Here is a 23819-nt window from a genome sequence, read left to right as displayed (position 1 = left end):
TGACAATGAAAAAGAGACAAAGATTCCAGAAAGAGGTTATCCTTAAGGTGATTTTATAAGAATCATTGGGCTTTAAGATGGGGCAGGGATAGTAGGGGGTAAGGGATGAGCGTGAGGGAGTAGAGTGTGGGGGGGGAGGGGAGCAGTGGAATGGATGTGTCACATACCAGGTAAAGGGAACAACACATGTAAAGGTGTAGAGGCATGAAAATATATTGGAAAGTGCAAGTAACTACTTGCAGAGTGCATGTGAGGGATGTATGCATGACCAGGGTCAGGGGAATAATCACATAAAAATAGAGACCTGGTTGGGAAGATATTGAGGTTGTGCTAAGGAGTTTGAATATTATTCTGAAGGCAATACAAGGAAGGATTTAAGTGGGGTGAGTAACACAGATTTGAGAGATTATTAAATTGGTAATTTATAACTAAATATTCTAAACCTATGTTTCTAATAACTAACACTCAAAATGGAGATCACAAAATGTTTCCTTCTTTGCCTTAAATCTCTTGAGCACATAAATAAGATGCTTAAATCATGACTTTCCACTAGAGTTATGAAAAATGGATAAGAAAAAGATATAAAACAAAAGAGAAAGTTGCCTTTGCAATTAAATTTTGTTTATGATAACTTGGTTCCTGTTATTGGTAAAGACCATCTGTCTGGGATAACCATTCAATTTAAGTAAGTGAAAGCACAGTCTTGAGAGATATAGATCAAATCAGCTACAGAAAACAGCTCTTAAGGAGATTGTATTTTTTAGCAATGTGAGCTGTTTAGACATGTGCAGTGTTGAATCATTACATAATTGTCATAGGGATGAACTTTTTGTATAGATAATTAATATCTGGGAAGATTTGTAAGAAGTTTGACTCAGGGATAGAAATTGGAAACCAAATTAAAAGAACAAAGTGAAAGTTACAAAATACCTATGTAAGGAATGTACATGTAAAAAAAGTATATCATTTATTTAAATGTTTATTGATCACCCAATATATGTTAGGCATATATTTGTTCTATTTCTCTGGAGAACCCTAATGCATAGGCTAAGAAGGGACAGCATGTTGCGGGGATAGTTGAAGAGGGAGCAAGAAGGGAGGCAGAGAGAAAAACGCAGAGAGCTGATCAGAAGGATGACCACTGGCCAATGTGTCAAGACACACAAAATAGAGGTCTGATCATTTTTTGTGAACTTCCTTTTCTTTACTTCAATTAAGACTTTTCTTATCTGCCTTATTTCCACTAGTTTCATTTAATTCAGATTAAAATATTTACCTCAATTCATTAATATTTAAAAAAAAACCCTAAATTCCTCCTATGAAGAAAACCTTGTCAACATCAGTGTCCAAAGATTTTTGTGGACATCTATAGCAAGGACTTTGTGCCTATACTTTTGATATTCTTATTTATTTACTTGTAAAGTTTTTATAGTATTAATCTACAATATACCAGTATATAAAACATGCAAAAAATAAAAAACATTTAAATTGTGACATGAAGGTGAAATTACATTTAAACATACTTAATTTAATGATAGCGCTTTTTTCTTTCATAAAAAATTGATTAATAGAAAAGCACAATATGGTAGAAAATGCCTCCTTATTTTAAAAAAAATCTTGCCTTAATATTTTGTGCAGAGCAATTCAAAGCATTAAACCCAAGTTCAGTTTATTTGATGAAACCATCACTAAGTTTTCATAGCTGAGAGGTACTTTACAAAGAGTTCTCTTTTTTTTAAGGTTTTATTTATTTATTTGACAGAGAGAAATACAGCTAGAGAGGGAACACAAGCAGGGGGAGTGGGAGAGGGAAAAGCAGGCTTCCTGCGGAGCAGGGAGCCTGATGCAGGGCTCAATCCTAGGACCCTGGGATCATGATCCAAGCTGAAGGCAGAGGCCTAATGACTGAGCCACCCAGGCACCCCTTCAAAGAGTTCTAACAGGAAAAAATAAACAAAATCCTGACATTCATTTTCAATTACATCCAATAATTAGGAAAAGTTTTTGTTGAACTACTTCTAGAAATTTCCAATTTTCCCTCATATTTATCAATTGTCCTTTCAGGCAGTTAGAAATTAGATGCATTATTGTATTTTTGACAGATGATTTCAAAATCCACTTAAGGTTTTTACTTGAAAGATTTTAAAATAACTTACAGTTTACTCAATTTTAAGAGGACAGATATAAGAGTTACTATAGATGACATACATTATCTTCAACATTCAAATCACATCATACTAACACAAATACCTACTTTGAAAATACTATGTAGCATGCGCTTTTTAAAAAATGGGGGAATTTCAGGAAGACGGCAGAGTAGGAAGATCCTGAATTCATCTTATCCCATGGACACACCAAGATAACTACATCTATATGACTAACTCTGAAAATGACCTGAAGACTGGCAGAAAAGGCCTTCATGGCTCATCATAGAGAGGCCACATCAAAAAGAGTAGGAGGGGCTGAGACACTACTGGTAACCAAACCTCTAGTGGGACTAATCACAACTGGGAGGGATATCACAGGCATAAAGAAGCAAGAGGACCAGATCCCACATGAGGCATCACAGTCACTGGGTACCCACAATGGGAAGACACGTCCTCATAATGACTGGTTTTGAAAACCATCAAGGCTTAACATTGGGAGCTTTAAAAATCAGTGGGCTTAACTCCAGAAGAGCCAAAGAGCAATAGAAAGCTGAGTCTCTGCCCTTAAAGAGCTAGTGTACTAAATAACTTGGCCAGAGACATAGAACAGAAGCAGTAGTTTGAAAAGTGCCTGAGGAAAAATGCGATTTACTGAATAATTTTAGAACATGTTCTAGAGGAACAGGGATCTTCAGGAGATTGTTCTGGGAACAAAAGTGCTGGTGGGCACCATTTCTCTTTTCCTCTCCCAGCCTACAGAGCCTGAAATTTGCAGAAGCCAGCACTAACACTTCATCTACCTTGCTCACATTGTATGCCCAGTCCTAGCAATCCCCTGTGGACCTACTCTATTCAACCCACCTGCCACAACATGCATTCCTCCAAAGGGGCCTCTGCTCCACCACACCCAGCAGGCAGCCCCAGTGGGATCAGCACCACTCCAAAGTAACTCCTACCATGGAGAGGGAGGCAGATAACTGCACATATCAGCATGCAAACAGTACCTGGAGCCAGGCTGCTTAGTGATCTGCCCAAGCCCTGTCCTTGGATGCACCTGCATTTGTGACAGAGGGGCTAATTTCAGACAACTAGACTGAGTACTGGCCTTGTCCACCAACAAGCCCATGGCAGCCACACAGCCACAGCTTGACTTCTCAACACCATGAGGAGCAGAATATTCTGCTCATTGCAACCACAAGAGGCAAAGTGGGTCACTGCAGCCAGCTGGGCTGAAGGTAATTGTAGTAGCTACAATAGAAGGTAGATGCAGCCCACACAGCGAACACCCCTAGAGTGCCTGGTTCTGGTAACTGAGGGAATTGTATGATAGGGCACCACAGGACCTCTTCTTCATAAGGTCACTGCTTTCAAGATGAAGAGACATAGTTGACCTACTTAACACATAGAAGCAAACACAGAATTAGAAAAACTGAAGAGACATAGAAGCAAACACAGAATTAGAAAAACTGAAGAGACAGAGGAATATGTCCCAAATGAAAGAACAAGACAAATCACAGTAAAAGAGCTAAATAAAATGGAGATAAACAATATGCCTGATAAAGAATTCAAAGTAATGGTCATAAAGACACTCACTGGACTTGAGAAAAGAGGAAGATCTTGATAAGAACTTCAGCAAAGAGACAGAAAACATAAAAGAGAACCAATCAGAGAGGAAGTATTCAATAACCAAAATGAAAAATACAGTAGAAGGAATCAAGAGCAGATTAGGATAGGCAGAAGAATGGATCAGTGGTCTGGAAGATCAGGTAATGGAAAGCCACTAAGCTGAATAGCAAAAAAGGAAAAGGAATACAAAATGAGAATAGGTTAAGGGATTTCTGACATATTCAAGTATAATAACATTCCCATTATAGGGATCCCAGAAGAAGAGAAAAAGGGGATGGAACACTTATTTGAAGGACTAATAACTGAAGACGTCTCTGGTCTGGAGAAGGAAGTCCACACCAAGACACATAATAATTAAAATGGGAAAAAGTAATGTTAACTTTAAAAGCAACAAGAGAGAAGGAAACAGTTACATACAAGTAAAACGCCCTAAGGCTATCAGCTGATTTTTCAGCAGAAACTTTGTGAACCAGAAGAAAGTGGCATGATATATTCCAAGTGCTGAATGGGAAAAATCTGCAGCCAAGACTACTCTATTCAGCAAGGCTATCATTCAGAATAGAAGAAGAGATAAAGAGTTTCTCAGACAAACAAAAATCTTAACAAATTAACTTAATATACCACATCAAAACAAAGAATAAATATCAGCTGATTATCTCAATAGACCAGAAAAAGCACTTGACAAATTTAAACATCTATTCATGATAAAAACTCTAAACAAGGTGGGTTTAGAGGGAAAATATGTCAACATAATAAAGGCCATATGTGAAAAATACACAGCCAACATCATACTCAATGGTGAAAAACTGAGAGCTTTTCCCTAAAAATCAAGAACAAGACAAGGATATCTACTCTCACCACTTTTCCTTAACATAGTACTGAAAATCCTAGCCACAGCAATCACACAGGAAAAATAAAATGCATCCATATTAGTAAAGAGAAATTAAACTGTCACTATTTGCAGATGACATGATATATACATAAAAACCCTAAAAACTCCACCAAAAACCTACTTGAATAAATGAACTCAATAAAATTGCAGGACACAAAATTAATACACAGAAAGAAGTAGCATTTTCATACTCCAATAACAAGTAGCAGAAAGAGAATTTAGAAAATGATCCTAATTACAATTGCACCAAGAAAAATAAAATACCTAGGAATAAACTTAACCAAAGAGAAACACCTGTATCCTTAAAATTTTAAAACACTGATGGAATACACGAAAGATAACACATACAAATGGAAAAATATTCCCTGCTCATGGATTGGAAGAATTCATATTGTTAAAAAGTCCATAGCACCAAAGTGATTTACAGATTAGATGCAATCATTATCAAAATACCAAAGGATTTTTCCAAAACTAGAAGAAATAATAGTAAAATTTGTATGGACCCAGAGAAGACCCTGAATAGCCAAAGAAATCTTGAGAAAGAACAACAAACCGGGAGGTATCACAATTCCAAATTTCAAGATAGACCACATAAATCTGTAACCAATCAAAACAGTATGATATGGTACAAAAATAGACACATAGATCAGTGGAACAAAATAGAAAGCTCAGAATTAAACCCATATTTCTATGGTAAATTAATCTATGACAAAGGAGGCAAGAATGTTCAATGGGGGAAAAGACAGTCTTTTCAATAAATGGTGCTCAGAAAACTAGACAGCTACATGCTAAAGTATAAAACTGGACAACTTTCTTACATCATACACAAAAATAAACTCAAAATGGATTAAAGACCTAAATGTGAGAACTGAAACCATAAAAATCTAGTAAAGAATACAGGCAGTAATCTCTCTGACACTGACCATAGTGACATTTTTTTAGATATGTCTCCTGAGGCAAGGGAAACAAAAGCAAAAATAAACTACTGGGACTACATCAAAATAAAAAGCTTTTGTACTATGAAGGGAACCATCAAGACAATAATACAACCTACTGAATGGGAGAAGATATTTGCAAATGATCTATCTGATACGAGGTTAATACCCAATATATAAGAACTTACACCACTCAACACCAAAAAAAAAAAAAAAAGAAAAAACAAAAGAAAAAATTCAATTAAAAAATAAGCAGAGGACCTGAATAGACATTTTTCCGAAGAAGATATACAGATGACCAACAGATGCATGAAAAGATACTTAACATCACTGATCAAGGAAATTAAAATGAAAACAATGAGATATCACCTCACACCTGTCAGAATGGCTAAAATCAACAATACACAAAACAACAGGTGTTGGCAACAATGAGGAGAAAAAAAAACACTTGTGCACTGTTAGTGGGAATGCAAACTAGTGCAGCCACTGTGGAAAAGAATATGAAGAGTCCTCAAAAAGTTAAAAGTAGAACTATCCTACAATCCAGCAGTTGCACAACTAGGTATTGACCCAAAGAATACAAAAAAACTAATTCAAAGGGATACATGTACCCTGATGTTTATAGTAGCATTATCTACAACAGCCAAATTATGGAAATGGCCCAAGTGTCCATCGATTGATGAATAGATAAGAAGTGGTATACACATACAATGAAATATTACACAGCCATAAAAAGAATGAAATATTGCCATTTGCAATGACATGGATGGAGCTAGAAAGTATTATGCTAAGTGAAGTCAGTCAGAGAAAGACAAATACCATATGATTTCACTCATACTTGGAATTTAAGAAACAAAACAAATGAGCAATGGGGGGAAAAGAGGCAAACTGAGGAACAGACTCTTAACTATAGGGAACGAACTGATGGTTATCAGAGGGGAGGTGGTGGGGGGATGGGTTAAATAGGTGATGGGAATTAAGGACTGTACTTGTGATGAACACCAGGTGTAGTAGGAAGTGTTGAATCACTATATTGTACACCTGAAACTAATACTACACTGTATGTTAACTAGAATTTAAATAACTTTTTAAAAATTATGAGATTGTGCCTTTTAAGCAATGTGGATAAACCCAGAGGGTATTATGCTAAGTGAATCAAATCAGACTGAGAAAGACAAATACCATGATTTGACTCAAATGTGGAATCCAAACAGAACAAATGAATAAACAAAAAGCAGAATCAGATGAGTAAATACAGATAAAAAACTGATGTTTGCTTGAGGGGAAGAGGTGGAAGGAATGGGCAAATGGTTGAAGATACAGTCTTCCAGTTATGGAATGAATAAGTCACAGGAATAAAAGGCACAGCATAGGAAATATAGTCAATGGTATTGTAATAGTGTTTGTACAGTGACAGATGGTAACTACACTTGCTTGTAGTGAGCACAGCATAATGTATATAGAGGTTGAACCACTATATTTTACAACTGAAACTAAGTAACATTGTGTGTCAACTATACTCAAAAAATTAAAAAATAAATAAATGTAAATAGACTAAATGCTCCAATCTCTGGCATATAGTAGGTGCTCAATAAATAATTATTCATAACAAACATTTCTGTAGAATATCAATATGGTTCCTTTGGCTAAAAATGAAAAACATTTATTACCCAATTTTAATTCTATAACACAAGTGATCTTTGATCCTAAAGGTCTCCCTCCATCAATAAGCTTATGGTTTAGAGAATATGCCTGTGATGGTTCATTTTATGTGTCAACTTAGCCAGGCTATGGTGCCCAGTTATTTGGTCAAACAACTGTCTAGATATTGCTGTAACAGTATTTTGTAAATATGATTAACATTTACAATCACTTGGCTTTAAGTGAAAGAGATTATCCTCAATAAGATGGGTGGCTCTCTTTCAATAAGGTGAGACCTGAAGAGTAAAAACTGAGGTTGTGGAGAAGGGATTGCAAAACTTAGAAAGAAAACCTGCTTGAGTTTTCAATCTACCAGCCTGTCTTACAGATTTCAGACTCAAGACTACATCAACAATTACACAAGTTTCCAGTTTTCCAGCCTGCTGAAACACATAAATAAATAAATGCCAAATCCAAGTGAAAATTTATTCATAATTCTTTTTAGATAACATTAGCTTGATCATATATCAGTATCAATCAATGTTATAAATTTCCCTAAGATATCATAGGCAATAAAATGAGTATTTTCTTTTTCATCTATCTACCTATCATCTATCATCTATCTCTATGTATCTGTATCTTTATCTATCTTCTATCTGTCATCTATCTATCACCATCTATCTATCATCATCTATCTCCTTTCTTTGATCTTTTAAGGTAATATATAACATTGATTAAAGTATAACATATTAGTTAACTCAGTGTGGCTCCCAAATCTGGAAATATATTTTGAATTATAACCCTTTGTACACATTGTATAATAAATTTTAAAGCTTTTCTGCATCGTTTAATATCATTTTATTGCTGCCTTTCTCCTTAATATGTAAGATATTTGTGCATACCTGGCAAAAATTATAGTCTTCATTCACATTAATAAATTTTGACTGACTCGCCACCCTAGAAAACTCATAAAAACACCTTCATTAGCATATGGTATACAGAATCTTTTTTTTTTTTTAAAGATTTTATTTATTTGTTTGACAGAGACACAGAGAGAGAGGGAACACAAGCAGGGGCAGTGGGAAAGGGAGAAGCAGGCTTCCCTGCGGAGCAGGGAGCCCAATGCGGGGCTTGATCCCAGGACCCCGGGATCATGACCTGAGCCGAAGGCAGACGCTTAACAACTGAGCCACCCAGGTGCCCTGGTATACAGAATTTCTTAACATTGTTATTAATATTTCCTTTGAAGCTTTTAAAATTCAGTGGTTCTAAGTGAAACACCACTGTATTTCAGTCTTATTATCCAGTTTTTTGAGGTTATGAAAAGCATCTGACAACCACAAAATGAAATCTGCTTTGTCCACATGCAGTGTAGCTTTGGTGGGGGTGTCCTGCCTTGAGTCAAGTATTCTATGAGAAGTAAAGCCTAAGAATTTCCAAATCACAGCTATTATTGTAGACTTTTAAACTTATTATGAAAAACAGTATTTTCTTTCTTTTTTCTTTTTTAAAAGAATTTATTTGAGAGAGAGAGAGAGACAACGCAGGCGCTCACAAGTGGTGGAGTGGGGAGGTGCAGAGGGAGAAGCACACTCCCTGCTCAGCAGGGAGACCTATGAGGGGTTGATCTCAGGACCCTGAGATCATGACCTGAGCCAAAGGCAGACACTTAACCAACTTAGCCACCCAGGAGCCCCTCTTTTCTTTTCTTTTTTTTTTTTAGAAGGAGAGAGACGGGTGCCAGTGAGGGCTGGGGTGGGGGTGGAGGAGAAGAGGGAGAGAAAGAACCTTAAGAAGGCTCCATGCCCAGTGAGGAGCCTGATGCAGGGCTTGATCTCACGACCCTGAGATCATGGCCTGATCCAAAATCAAGAATTGGATGCTTAACCAACTAAGCCAACTAAGTGCCCCAAAAAGCAGTATTTTCAATATCCAATATTGAAATAGCCATTTTAAACACATATAAAATTTGATATAATGGTATAATAATCCTCATCCAGCTTCCAAAATTAACAGTTCAAAAACAATCTTATTTCATCTACCCCCTCACAAATTCCTTACACTCATACTATTTTGAAACAGGTCCAGACATTATAAGGTTTTATTCTGAAATGTTTTAGTATATATTTCTAAAAGATAGGAACTCTGGAAATAAAATAACCACCAAATGGGTCATCTCCTATAAAAATTCAGTAACTCCTTACTTCATAAAACTTTAATATTAAACATCAATATTAATATTTCTAATATGTCTCATAAATGTCCTATAGAAAATAAGCTGTTTGTTACAATGGGAATCTAGATAAGGCCTCCTGTAATTCATTGAGAGAGGTCTTAAATTTATTTTAATCTATAAGTTTTTCTCCATCTCCTTTTTCCCCTTACAATTTATTTCTTGAAGAAAGTGGATTATCTTTCCTGTAGAACTTCCAACAGTCTGAATTTGGCAGATTACATCCCATTCTTCTCTTTAATGTTTTCCTCTATCATCAGTGCTTCTGATAAACTGGTAGTTGAACATAAAGGCTGAATGTGATTTGCTTACTTAATTTATTCATTTCCTTCAAAAGTTGGGCTGTATTCTTCATCAGAAATCACGTATTTCTTTTTTTTATTTAAATTTTAGTTAACATACATTGCAATATTGTTTACTGGAGTAGAATTCAGTGATTCATCACTTACGTACAACACTTGCTGTTCATCACAAGTGCCCTCTTTAATACCCAACACCCACTTAACCCATCCCCCACCCACCTCCTTCCATCAACCCTCACTTTGTTCTCCATTGTTAAGAGTCTCTTATGATTTGTTTCCCTCTATTTTTCTTCCTTCCCATATGCTCAACTGTTTTCTTTCTTATATTCCATATGAGTGAGATCATGTGGTATTTGTCTTTCTCTGACTGACTTATTTCACTTCACATAATACTCTCTAGCTCCATCCATGTCATTGCAAATGGCAAGATTTCATTCTTTTTGATGGCTGAGTAATATTCCATTGTGTATATATACCACATCTTCTTTATCCATTCATCAGTTGATGGACATCTGGGCTCAATTCATAGTTTGGCTATTGTTGATAATGCTGCTATAAACATCAGAATGCATGTACCCCTTCAAATCTGTATTTCTCCTTCAGGTAAATACTTAGTAGTGCAGTTGCTGTATCATAGGGTAGTTCTATTTTTTAACTTTTTGAGGAGCCTCCATACTGTTCTCCAGAGTGGCTGCACCAGTTTGTATAGAAATCGCATATTTCTGATTGTCTCTTTTCTTAATATTAACAGCCATTTTAAGTATCAATGATATTCATTAATTCATGAGGAACAAATGCTGAGCATATGAGCCCTAACTTTGAAGTTCAGTATGGGGCATACTTTAGGTATGGGTGGAGGGCCAAATCACCAAGGATCACCAGGGACGTGGAGATGTGTCTCTCTGACTACATGGTGTTGCTCTTAAACAATTAATACCAAAGTCAGTGTGCAATTAGACAAACCAGGTGTCTTTCTTTTTGCCTCTCTGTGGCATTAGAACTCAGAACTGACCCCTTACCCCTAACAAATCCCCCAAGGGTTTTGAGTAATTTGTGGGGTTAGGAGTAAGGCCTCGGGATGGAAGAGAGTATACTTATTTTATCTAAGACATCTGTGAACTGAAGTTGGTGAGCAGAAAAAATAAGATTTTTTTTCTGCATTTGGAGCATAAATTAGTAATTTGGATTGCACTAGTTATAATCACCATCACCATCAGCCTCACCAACAGCCATCATTTGAGACTCTCTATGTACATGGTACTATGTTGAGTGCTAGGTCACAGAAACTTAAAAGGAATATGTTGTGGTCTTCTAAAAGATACTGATATCCTTGGGAAGGAGGGAGAACTTGAATAAAATACAAGAAATAGTAAAATGAATCATTAGAAAATGGCAAACAAAAGAGTAAACAGGAGTAACAAATACATATTTGACTGGAGAAAAAGTTACTCAAAGTTGAGGAGGCCAGGAAAGTCTACGGAACCATGCCCCCTATGAAGTAGCACTATGAACTGGTGGTTTGTTAATAAGGAGACAAAAATCTTCCTTTGAATGGAAGCTTTTTAAAAAAACAGGCAGTTTCCCTTTCCATCAATGGCAAACAATGTCCCCCAGGTGGTATCATAGGTGAATTTTTACCAAACATTTAAGAAAAAATAACTTAAGTCCTAAAAAAGAAACTTTCAGAATATAGAAGAGGCAGCAATAATTCACAAGTCTTTCTCTGGATCCAGCTTAATCTAATACAACCATCTAGCTTATTTGACAAGAGAAAATATAGACAAATCTCACTAACAGAGATGCAAAAATCTGAAACAAAATTTTAGCAAATTATATTTAATTTATAAATATATATTTATAATTATATATATTACCTTGCTTTACTTTCAAATTCTAAAATAAAATTTTAGGATTATAATTTTTATAATTTACCACATTAACAAAAGAAGAAAACCAGGTAATCTACTGGATACATTCAGAAGAAAACATTTAACAAAATTCAACACTAATTTATGGCAAGAAAAAAAAAATTTACAGAAACTATAAAAGAAAACTTCCTCAGTCTGATAAAGGGCACCTATGAAAATCCTGTAGTTAACATTATAATTAATAGTAAAATATGGAATTCCTTCCCTTTAAAATTAAGACCAAAACCAACATATCCACTCTCACCATTTCCAGTCAGTATTCACTAAAGGTCTAAACCAATACAATAAGGAAAAAAATGAAAAAAAAAAACAAAAACAGAAAGGAAGAAATAAAAGGAGAACAGTTGGGAATGGAAAGGTACAACAGTATTTGCATATAGCATGATTTTATATATACAGAAAACTCAAAGGAACCTAAAGAGTCTACTACATTTATACTAAACTGGATAAGTTGAAGTCAACATGACTTTGGGATATAAGGTATATACAAAAAATAACTGTATTCCTATATACAAATAAATTTTTAAAGATCAAGACCATTTAAAATTAATATCAAAAGACATAAAACACCTAAGGGATCAAGTTTTAAACATATATAAAATATTCTACAGTTAAAAGCTAAAAAGATATTGAGAGAAATGTGAAAAGATTTATGTACATGGGGAGCTATACCATTCTCATGTTTATAAAGTCATTAATTCTTCCCAGTTGGTCTATTGATTCAATTCAATTACAATAAAAGTTGCAGCAAGGTTGGCTTTTGGCAGGGGGGTGGGGAGGCGGGGGGGGGTATTTATATATTGATAAGTTGATCCTAAAATATATATACAAACATAGAGGTCTTAGACTAGCCAAAACGATTTTGAAAAAGAATAAGGGCACCTGGGTGGCTCAGTCAGTTAAGGGTCTGCCTTGGCTCAGGTCATAAGCCCAGGGTTCTGGGATAGAGTTCCATATGGGGTTCCCTGCTCTGCGAGGGCCTGCTTCTCCCTCTCCCTGCCACTCTCCCAGCTTGTGTGTGCATGCTCTCTGTCAAATAAATAAAATCTTTAAAAAAGAAAAAGAATAACAAAATTACCTAATTTTAGAACATATTATAGAGCTATAGTAATCAAGACATGGGATATGGACAGTCGTTTCATACATTGATCAACAGAGCAGAATAGAGGTTTCAGACACAGATCCACATGTATGATCAACTGATTTTCAAAAATAATTCAAGAAAGTAAGGAAAAACTTTAAGAACCCTGAATCAATTAAATATCTGTATGAAAATAGTGGGAATTTGATCCATATATCACACCATATATAGAAATTAACTTGAAATGTACTGCAGAATTAAACTGAAAAGCTGAAATTATAAAGCTTCTAGAAAAAAAAAAAAAGAGTAACTTTGCAACCTTTAGTTATGCCAAGATTTCCTAGGCAGAACACAGCACAAACCACAGAAGAAAAACATGATAAAATGGATTTAATAAAAATTAAAGCTTATCAAAGGACACAATTAATAAAATAAAAAGGCAAGCTATAGGCTAAACATAATTATTCCCTAATAATATAAACAACAACAAAAAATCCCTGTTGGGAGGGGAGCCACAATGAGATACAATAGGCTAAACCCTCAAGACAGTTAATGGTGGAGAGAATGTGAGTGTATCTACTCTCATTTGCTCTTGGTTGGGGTGTCAGTTGGTATAACCATATTGCAAAACCATGTGGTATTATCTACTAATGCTGAATATAAGCTTTCTCATGAAGCTAGCATTTTCACTTCTAGCTAAACACTCAACAAAAATGCACACTCAACAAAAGTATGCACACCTGTGTACAAGAATATGTGCAGCAGCAGTACGCATTACTGCCAAAAATGGAAAGAAAATTAAATATCAACAGAACAAATTTTGCATTTGTATAAAATTAAATACCATGCTTGAAAATAAAATTAAATTAAATACCATGCTTGAAAATGCAATACCACTGCAACACACAACAGCATAAACTGAGAGGAAAAGAACAATGAGGTGAGATTGGAAATGTAGCTCATGGTCAAATTTTTCAGGGACTTGGCAGTTACAGTAAGGAGATTGGGGTTTTTGATCCATCTGATGACAAAGGCACTGACAGGCTTTATGGAGAGAGCGATCTGACATGATTTACATCTTTTAAAAAGGTTGCTCTGGCTGCCCTATGGAGAAGTGGTTGGGACGTCAATCAGAAAAAAAGCCAGGAGATTCATTAAGATGTTGAAATGGTCCAAAAAGGGATGAGTGCCTTGAACTAGAAAGTAGTAATGTCTCTCAAAAATCGTTGAAAATGGGGCGCCTGGGTGGCTCAGTTGGTTAAGCGACTGCCTTCGGCTCAGGTCATGATCCTGGAGTCCTAGGATCGAGTCCCGCATCGGGCTCCCTGCTCGGCAGGGAGTCTGCTTCTCCCTCTGACCCTCCTCCCTCTCATGCTCTCTGTCTCTCATTCTCTCTCTCTCAAATAAATAAATAAAATCTTAAAAAAAAAAAAAAGAATAACTTTAAAAAAAAAAATCATTGAAAATGAAGAGCTTCCAGATTGGTGAGCATTTGTATGTGCCACCATGCTGAACCTCAAAATCTGCAAGGACAGAAGCTCCTTTGTTTGAAACCTTGCCCTATGCATCACTTCATCTGACTGTTAATTTCTATCTTTTAATATCCTTTGTAATAAATCCATAATCTAGTGAGTAAAAAAAAAATTGAATAGGAATAAACTATCCCTGTAACCTAAGATAAAGACCAGCATTTGCTTGATATATTTGAGATTAATTAATTTTTTAAATTATATCAAGAGTTTACCTCATTTCAAAATCATCCAAAAGCAATTGCCAGGGCATTTGTATTCTATCCTAACTCTCAAAGTCAATTCTAATAGATGTGGAACTTTCTTCCACATCGTTTTTCTTTTTCAAATTCATGAATCACTAGACTTTTATCTATTATCCATGGAAATTCTAAAGATAGCATGCTTAGTTATAAGGTTACAGAAGCCTTTTTATTTTGGTGTTTACTCTGTTCTTTAACAGGAACAGTTGTAGTTGGCACCATGCTGTTATATGTTTGCTTATTTGAATGGTAATGTAAGTATTAGCTAGTATAGTTTAGTATAAAGCTCAGGTCATTTGATTGCTAATGGTAAATGAGAACAGACTTGATAAGAATTATATCTTTCCATTTGCAATACACACATTATCTTTTCTCAAAACTCCCTCCCACCTACCTCTTAATGAAATCTAGCAATGCAGAATGACTATTCATGGACTCAGAATATAAATGAAAATATCAGGAGAGCACACAAGAACTGAACCTGGAATGCTTATGTTAGTAAAGAATCCTCCATGTGTTGACTGATTGAGGTGGGGGTAAGGCAAATGAATAAGAATACTATGTTTTTTGCTCTTTTTCTGATGAATCAAATGAGGTGCTTGGAAAGGAAACTCCACACATATCTATAGCACTTTAAAGGAAGTGACAATGCATTTATTCCTTTTCAAAGAACTCAGATCAGAAGCCTTCAGAGAGTAACTGACTCATCCATAGTGCTGATCTATGCAATTAACTTGTGTTCTAAACAAAGGGGAACTATTTTGGCCACTGTATGTTGCATGTATACGAATTTTAAGTCCAAAAAAAAAGTCTTCTGGGTTTTTACTTCAGCCAGTTCCACCGCCAAGTTGGACCATACAGTTAACACAAAGTCACTTCAATTTCAGCTGCATGGTTCAATTTCAGTGTCAATTCCAGAGTGTGGATTAAATTGATTGCTGGTGCAAAGTGATTTTGCCCAAGGAGAATTTTGATAGGAGGCAACGTTCTAGGGTTATGACTTATTCTGAATCTGTGTGACCTCCTTGGCTCAAATGCTATTTATTGTCACTTTCCAATGAGAATGCAATCTTCATGAAGACAGATACTTTGTGTACCGTATCTACCCTAGATCTTTAGCATCTATGATAAAGTCTGGTGCAAAAGCTCCAGCTCAGTGGATACATGGGGTTATTAGAGCTATCCACCAAATATTTCCAGTTCTATGAGGCATATGGAAAGACTACACTCTACGCCATCCCTTGCCTTGAATTGAGGTCTAGTCATGAGATTTGCTTTGTGATAAAAGTGATCTTTGACACTTTATTTACCATGCAATAGATATTAAGAGACTTTTGGGGAAAAGATGAGACTGGATCCTTCATAAAACTCAGTCAAGGTGGTTTATGGACTTAAGTGTCAAAAACAAAACTTTGAAAGTCTAAGTAGAAAATATAGTTGAATATCTTCCAGATACTGAGGTACAGAAAGACATATCAAGACATAGAAAGTATTAACTATAAAAGATGGATAAATGTGACTATATTAAAATTAAAAATTTGTGTTAATCTAAAGATATTCCAAAGAAAAGTGAAAATGCCAGTTATAAACTGTAAGAAGATATATACAATACACATGACTGGTAAGTATGAAGACAGCATATATAAAGAACTCCTAAAATGAGTAAGAAGAGACAAACAACTCAACTGAAAAATGGCATGAAAGTCAACAAATGGTGCTGGAACAACTGGACATTGACATGCAAAAAAAATGAATCTACGCACAAATCTTACACCCTTCATAAAAATGAACTCAAAGTGATCCACAGACACACAACTATAAAACTCCAAGATAACAGGAGAAAACCTAAATGACTTTGGGTTTGGTGATGGTTTTTTTAGATACAACATCAAAAACATGATCCATGACAAAGAATTAATAAGCTGGATTTCATTACAATAAAAAACTTCTCTGTGAAAGACACTGTCAAGAGATTGAAAAGACAAGCCACAGACTGGGAGAAAAAACTTTCAAAAGACACATCTGATAAAGGACTCTTATCCAAAATATACAGAGAACTCTTAAAACTCAACAATAAGGAAACAAACTCGGTCCAAAAATAAAAATGGTACAAAGACCTTAGCAGACATTGATCAAAGAAAATACATGGATGGTGAATAAGAATATAAGAGATGCTCTGTAGTATATATCATTAAGGAAACACATTGAAGCTGAACGCTCTTGAGCAAGTTACCTGGTTATTCTATGCATAAGTCTCCTTGTTGCTAACATAGGCTGAATATGAGTACTTACTGCACAAGGTGTAATTGACTAAATAATTGTTCCATGTGAAGCTTTTCAGTATAGTGCTTGGCCCACAGCAAGTCCTCAAATAATATTCTCTCAGGTCTTATCAATTACTATGCTTAGCCTTGTATCTTACAGTCTAGCAACTCAGTATTGTTTGAGGTCTCCGTGCTGTCCCTGCTTATACTGAAGCTATTACTCAAGCATGGAATACTTTGAATCTCTAGCATCTAATTCCATATTTAGTGTTTAAAATTAAACACATGTATGAATGAATACATGAATTTAAAAAAAGAAAGAAACAGAACCAGCAGGAGATAGATTTACTTCAAGGAATTAGCTTACATGATTGTAGCTGGCTAAGTAAGTCCAAACTCCTAAGGCAGGATGTCAGGAAGGCAGGCTGGAACTCTCAGGCACAGGCTGAATCTGCTGTCTACAGGGGAATTTATTCTTCAGAGAAATCTTAACTCTTTAAAAACAAAAACAAAAAAAACCCCACAGCCTTCAACTGATTAAGTCAGTCCCACCCAGATTATTTATGATAATTTCCCTTATTTAAACTCATTGGATTAGGAATGTCCATTGCATCATCTATAAAGCACCTTCACAGCAACACCTAGATCAATGTTTGATTCAGTATCTGGGGACTGCAGTTTAGCCAAATTGACATAAATTGGCCATCCTAAATGATACATAAATTCTTCTTATGTGATACACATCAGTATATATCTTGACAGAATATAGAAGAAGGGATTGCACAGGGCTAATGTTTCTTGGAAATTTCCACACATGTTGTAGACCCGGCTCCAAAAAATCTCAATTTATTGGTGGCTGTGTAGAACTCAATGTAGCTCAATAGTAACTCCTTAAAAGTAGGGGCTATGACACGTATTTCATTTTTTAAAAATTCTCTTTAGGGGTTGTTGGTTTCTTTTTAATGGTTTCTCTGTTCATAAAAGGTACTTAATAAAAGTGCATGGGAAGTTGAAGAACCAAAAAGGAATGTATTCATTTGCCATATCTAATATTATTCATCATTCCAAGTCTGCATAAAATTTAAACATTAAAAGAATCTTCTAGGGATTAAATTCTAAAATAAGGCAATGTAGGAAGTCTGTGAAAGTAATAAAAAATTTCAAACACAAGATTAGTTATTTGCTTCACTTGGAAGAAATATACTATTTTCCAGGGCAAATGATTACTAATAAATGGAAATGTTTGATTTCTTCTTGCTCCAATTGACTACAGTATAATTCACACCAGTCAAAAGGCAGACCTTTGGTCTCATAAAAAATGGAATAATTTGGGGAGAATTATGAAGCCAAAGAATGCTAAATAAATGGGAGACATTTTTACTAGCAGGGTTTGAACAAAATATTCAAATGAACAGGTGCAGACTCACTGGCTTATGGGACATACTGTACATTTTCATCTATGCCTTAATTATCTTAATTCAAGCAGCTGAGACAGGAAAGTTGCTCTCTTTATTGTTTAATTTTTAAAGGGACTATGGCCCACTGCTTGCTGATTTAATCTAAAGTTTGAGAACCACTGGTGAAGAAATGCCTTGCTTACCTTTAATTTGAAGAGCCATGTTTTCCAAGCTGTACTATAAGATGAGAAGTGGCTGGGGAGCATACAAAATTCAGATTCCCAGGTCAGGTCTGTGATTTTGATCCCACAGGGATGGGATGGGAACCAGACAATTTTTGAGATGCTGATTTGAGTCTTCAGGGACAACCCCAAGAAGAAACTCTGCTTTGTCATTTATGTCTGCAACCTGGATTGACCTAGACTCTCTGCTGAAACATTCTTGACCACATCTATAATCCTCTGGGCCATCCTTGGGTCTCTCCTCTTTCTTGAAAGTTATTTTAGCCCTTACCAAATTGTGATAAACAAAATAGAACATGTAATTTCAGATTTATTTTATGAAGAGAGAAGCTAATGAGCTTAGAAATGTCTAAGGATAGCATAAAACCTGGAGGAGTGAAAAAAACAAACAAACAAAAAACACCCCCCCAAAAAAACACAAAATTTACTTTCCTTCCCCCAGGAGGTTAAGAATGGTTAAGAATATTTTTGATTTCGGGGCGCCTGGGTGGCTCAGTTGGTTAAGCGACTGCCTTCGGCTCAGGTCATGATCCTGGAGTCCCTGGATCGAGTCCCGCATCGGGTTCCCTGCTCGGCAGGGAGCCTGCTTCTGCCTCTGACCCTCCCCCCTCTTATGTGCTCTCTGTCTCTCATTCTCTCTGTCTCAAATAAATTAAAAAAAAAAAAATCTTATTAAAAAAAAAAAAAAAAGAATATTTTTGATTTCACATTCTACCAAATCTAACCAAATGCACTCTCCTAATCAAATGAATTAATAAAAGGAGTCAGATATGATGAAAACGTGTTTTATTTTATGGACTTTTTAAATGTTGCTCAAGAGGATTCAGAAATTTGTGAATAGAGGACCTTCCCATTTCATGAGGCTATTCTAGGATGGAACTGACAGTGACCTGGGGTTTGCAGACCCTGGGCACGAACCTACCAACCTCAATCCCTGTACTCCCTGCAGGCCTGGGGGATGCAGGAGGGAACTGTTTCTTCCATCTCAATGGAATTTAACTGCTAAAGTCTATACCGTTTACTCACAAACATTATCACTTTGATTTTCTGCTTTTTATGTCAACGTGTGTAAAGTAACAAAAAATACATAAGGTAAGTAACACAATTTTAACACACTTTAAAAACATGTACTTGGTCCAGGCCTTAGTATAAGAAGTCATCACTTCACAGTGACCTCAAGTTTTGTTGTTGTTAGACAAAAAAAGTTTACATTTCTTTCCATCTTGATATTACTACCAGTCCTACTGTGATTCCCTTAGAATGTGGAAGCAACAGCCTTAGGTTGTTGATGAGCCCAAGATATCATAACCCTGGATAGTGCAAAAATTTCTTTATGGGGCCACTTATTGCCAGCTGCCCCAGCAGTATTTTTTTTTAAGATTTATTTATTTATTTGAGAGAGGGAGAGAAACAGACAGACAGCATCAGCAGGAGAGGGGCAGAGGGAGAAAGAGAGAATCCTCAAGCAGACTCCCCACTGAGCATGGAGCCAGACGCAGCTAACCCAGGACTCTGAGGATCACGACCTGAGCTGAAATCAAAAGTCGGCCACTTAACTGACTGAGCCACCCAGGCACCCCTGCAGTAGTAATTTAAAAATTAATTTAAAATTTATTAATAATAATATATATTAATAATAAATAATTTTAAAAAATCTGTATTATGGTGATTCACATTGATGCATTTCTGTGCATAACAATTTATGAATTTTGGGGGGTGATTAAAATGTTTGGAAGCTATCAGAAATTAAGAATACACTTGTTAGCACATCAATAGACACATTAAAATGGTGAAAATTTTTTTAGTAATTTCCTAGAAATTTGATTTGTTTTTCAGTACTACTCCTTTCTGCTGAGAAAAATATTAGTTTCTTTACTCTTGTAATTGTTATTACAATTACAAATGCTAGTAACAGCAACCATCAAAACTTAACCATACCTCGCTCCCAGCAAAATCATGACTCAGGCAAAGGTTGTTCAGATCCATTTAACACTCTGTGTTTAGAATTTTATTAATTTGTGCACCAAATATTTGTTCTCAGTGTAAGGTTGCTGGTGACCTTGAAGAGTATGGTATTGAAGGAATTTGGAAGTGAAAGCCAGATGGAAGAAGATGTGAGGAGAATGGGATGAGAAGACTCGGTGATAATTTTGAGAAGTTTTGCTGCATTGGGTGACAGAGAAAATAGGCTGATTAATGTGGTGGAAGTGGGAACAAGAGAAGGCATTTTAAGTGAGAGAAATAACAGCCTGTTTGTATGCTGATGGGATGACCCAGGAGATACTGAAGACATGATGGAGGAGAAAAGGGAGGTCTGCCACTCAGCCCTTCAGAAGGGGAGAACAATGGGACCCTGAACAAGTAGAGGACTTGGCATTATTTATGACCACGAACAGTTCATTTTTAGTAACTCAATTAAAGGCAAGTTATTTGCAGATTTGTATAGCCACATTAAGTTGGAATGGTGAGTGAGTGAGGATGGTGACGTCTGATAGCTGTTCTCATTGAAATAATCAAATGTGAAAATTATGAAGGCATTTGGGGGATTTGAGGAGAATAAAGTGAAACAATTATCTAAGACAGTGAAGGAACAAATGGACAAAAGAAGTACAGAAATGCTGTCTGGTTCCCAATGGTCCCCTTGAGGTTCATGACCATGAATTTACTGTCCAGGTACTAGGTCAGAGAAGGCAGAGATTTGGATTTATTCTTAGATGAGGTTTAGTTAGGCAATTGAAGTGAAGGGAGGAAAGGGCAACAGTACTGATAGGGCCTGTAGGGAGGTAAGTAAGGTGAAATGAGGTCATAAGGGGAGGGCCCTAATCTGACAGAACTGTTATCTTTATAAGGAAAGGAAGAGAGAATAGAGATCTCAGGGTATACATACTAAGGAAAGGCTGTGGGAGCACACAGCCAGAAGCCAGCCCTCTATAAGCCAGGAAGAGAGGCTTCGCCAGAAACCAACCCTGATGGCATCTTGATCTTGGATTCTAGCCCCCAGAACTATGAGAAAACAAATTTCTGCTGTTTAAGCCACCCATCACTTTGTTATGGCAGCCCTAGGAAACCAATGCACTTTCATCACCAACAGCAAAATCTTAGAGAAGAAAAATCAAAAGTAGTTTTGAGAGCTTACTGTACTTAGACTATATCTATATATCTTTGCTGACATATACTCCTAAGTATATTCTCATTGTATATCCTTATTATATTAAAAAAAATCAAAATGCATGAAACTATTTGAGAATAATACATGGAAGTATGTAATTATAAATCCAACACCAGTATTTGTGAACCCTCCCATAAACTTTCTACAAAATTAGTTTCTAGATCTACTATTCCTGGGAATAGAGCAATTATAACTGCATTTATTTTTCCCCTTTTCATGTAAGTTAGAACAATAATGGAAAGAAATCTTTTGCCAAAAAATGATGCATGAGATGCATATATGACACTTTACTCTTACAGATTGCATATGTTACAGATAATTCTCTGTAAGACCCTTAGGTCTTATTTTCTGTGGGTTTTTTATAAATTGAAGTCTTAGACCCAGTAAAATGATTGTACTTATTTTTTGAGAAAAATAAGATAAAACTCCCCAAACTGACCATGCCATTTTGTCATAAACCCAGATCTGCTAGCTTTTTTGCACTCCAGATTTTGTTTGGAAAAAAAAAAAATGGAGGGGCGCCTGGGTGGCTCAGTCAGTTAAGCATCTGACTCTTGATCTCAGTTCAGGTCTTGATCTCAGGGTTGTGGGTTCAAGCCCTACACTGGGCTCCTTGCTGGCCATGGAGCCTACTAAAATTTAAAAAAAAAAAGGAGGGTAAGGAAATTCCTGCTGCTCACAAAAGTGCTAGTTCCTAAACTTGACTGGCACTCCCACTAGTGACATAACTAAAGAATCCTATTGTATACTCCTGGGTTATAAGCATGAAACTGGGTAGTTCAAACCATGTCATGGGAAAGGAAGGAAGGAAAAGGAAGGTCATGGTAGGTTGGACCAACAGAAGGGGTTTCTGTCCATATCCCTGCTCATCAAAATCAGGAACAAATGAATTAGAAGTGACTAAGATTAAAGAATGTTATCTGAAACTTAGTTTGATGTTAAGATTTTAAAATTGAAATGATCTCCCATCGATATTTCAGATTAACTTGGGGGAATGATAGAATTTTTAGGAAATGGTCCTAGATGAGGAAGAGGATATTTTCAAAAGGAGGTAAGTAGGAGTCAGGCCTCTTTGGGAATTCAAACAAGAAAACAAGCAAATTAGTACAAATGATAAACCCTATTTTGAACAAAAATTCAGCTTCCTAAAAATTTTAGTTCACGTTGTTTAGCTCATGTGCATTTAACTCTAAAGCACTGACCATGATGCTGTTACCCTGTAACATTTATGTAAAGGTACTTAGGGATATTTATAATTAGAAACATAACACAACAAATTTGTAATAATTTTTCTTCCACTTAAGAAAGTATTTTAAGCTATAAATGAGAAAGCACTTTGCATCTGTTCCTATTTACATATGTTAGTACTTTATTATTCAAGTAGTGTGCAGCAAACTTCAGGACAGTTGTGACTAAGGTGACCATAATTCTAGTATGTCCAGGGCAGTTGATGTTTTAGGCCTCTTGTTTTAGTGTAATTATTAATTGAACCTCTATTCATTCTCAAAGTATCTTCATTTGCATTAAACTGATTTTGTACTATGACCTACCCACCAGCATTTCACAACACCAACTTTGACAAGCACAGGGTTAAATAATCTACAAATTAACAATGGTTACTTTATACTCATCTGAATATAAAAATGATAAAAATAAAGACTTCAGGAGTCGGAAGATGGTGGCAGAGTAGGAGGACCCCAGGCTGACCTCATGCCACAAATACAACTAGATAAATATCAAATCATCCTACATACCCCAGAACCTGACCTGAAGACTAACAGAACAAACTCTACAACTAAAGATAGAGAAAAGGCCACATCAAAAAAGGTACAAAGTGTGGAGATACAATTTGGGAGAGAAACAGATCGTGGCTGCTGTAGTTGGAGAAGGGTGAGAGATGGACTAGCACACAGGGGAGTACATGGGGAAAATAAATCCCCATAACAATTGGCTTGGAAAGCAAGAGGGGCTGAATTTCCTGAGTTCAAGCAACCAGCAGGGCTTAAAGCCTAGAGTTTTTGTTGGTGGGAATGCAAGTTGGTACAGCCACTTTGGAAAACAGTGTGGAGGTTCCTCAAAAATTTAAAAATAGAGCTACCCTATGACCCAGCAATTGCACTCCTGGGTATTTGCCCCAAAGACACAGAGGTAGTGAAAAGAAGGGCCATATGCACCCCAATGTTCATAGCAG

This window comes from Leptonychotes weddellii, chromosome 2, assembly GCF_054177405.1.
Source record: "Leptonychotes weddellii isolate Sample4059 chromosome 2, ASM5417740v2, whole genome shotgun sequence".
Lineage (NCBI taxonomy): Eukaryota > Metazoa > Chordata > Mammalia > Carnivora > Phocidae > Leptonychotes > Leptonychotes weddellii.
This window is presented reverse-complemented; position numbering follows the sequence as displayed.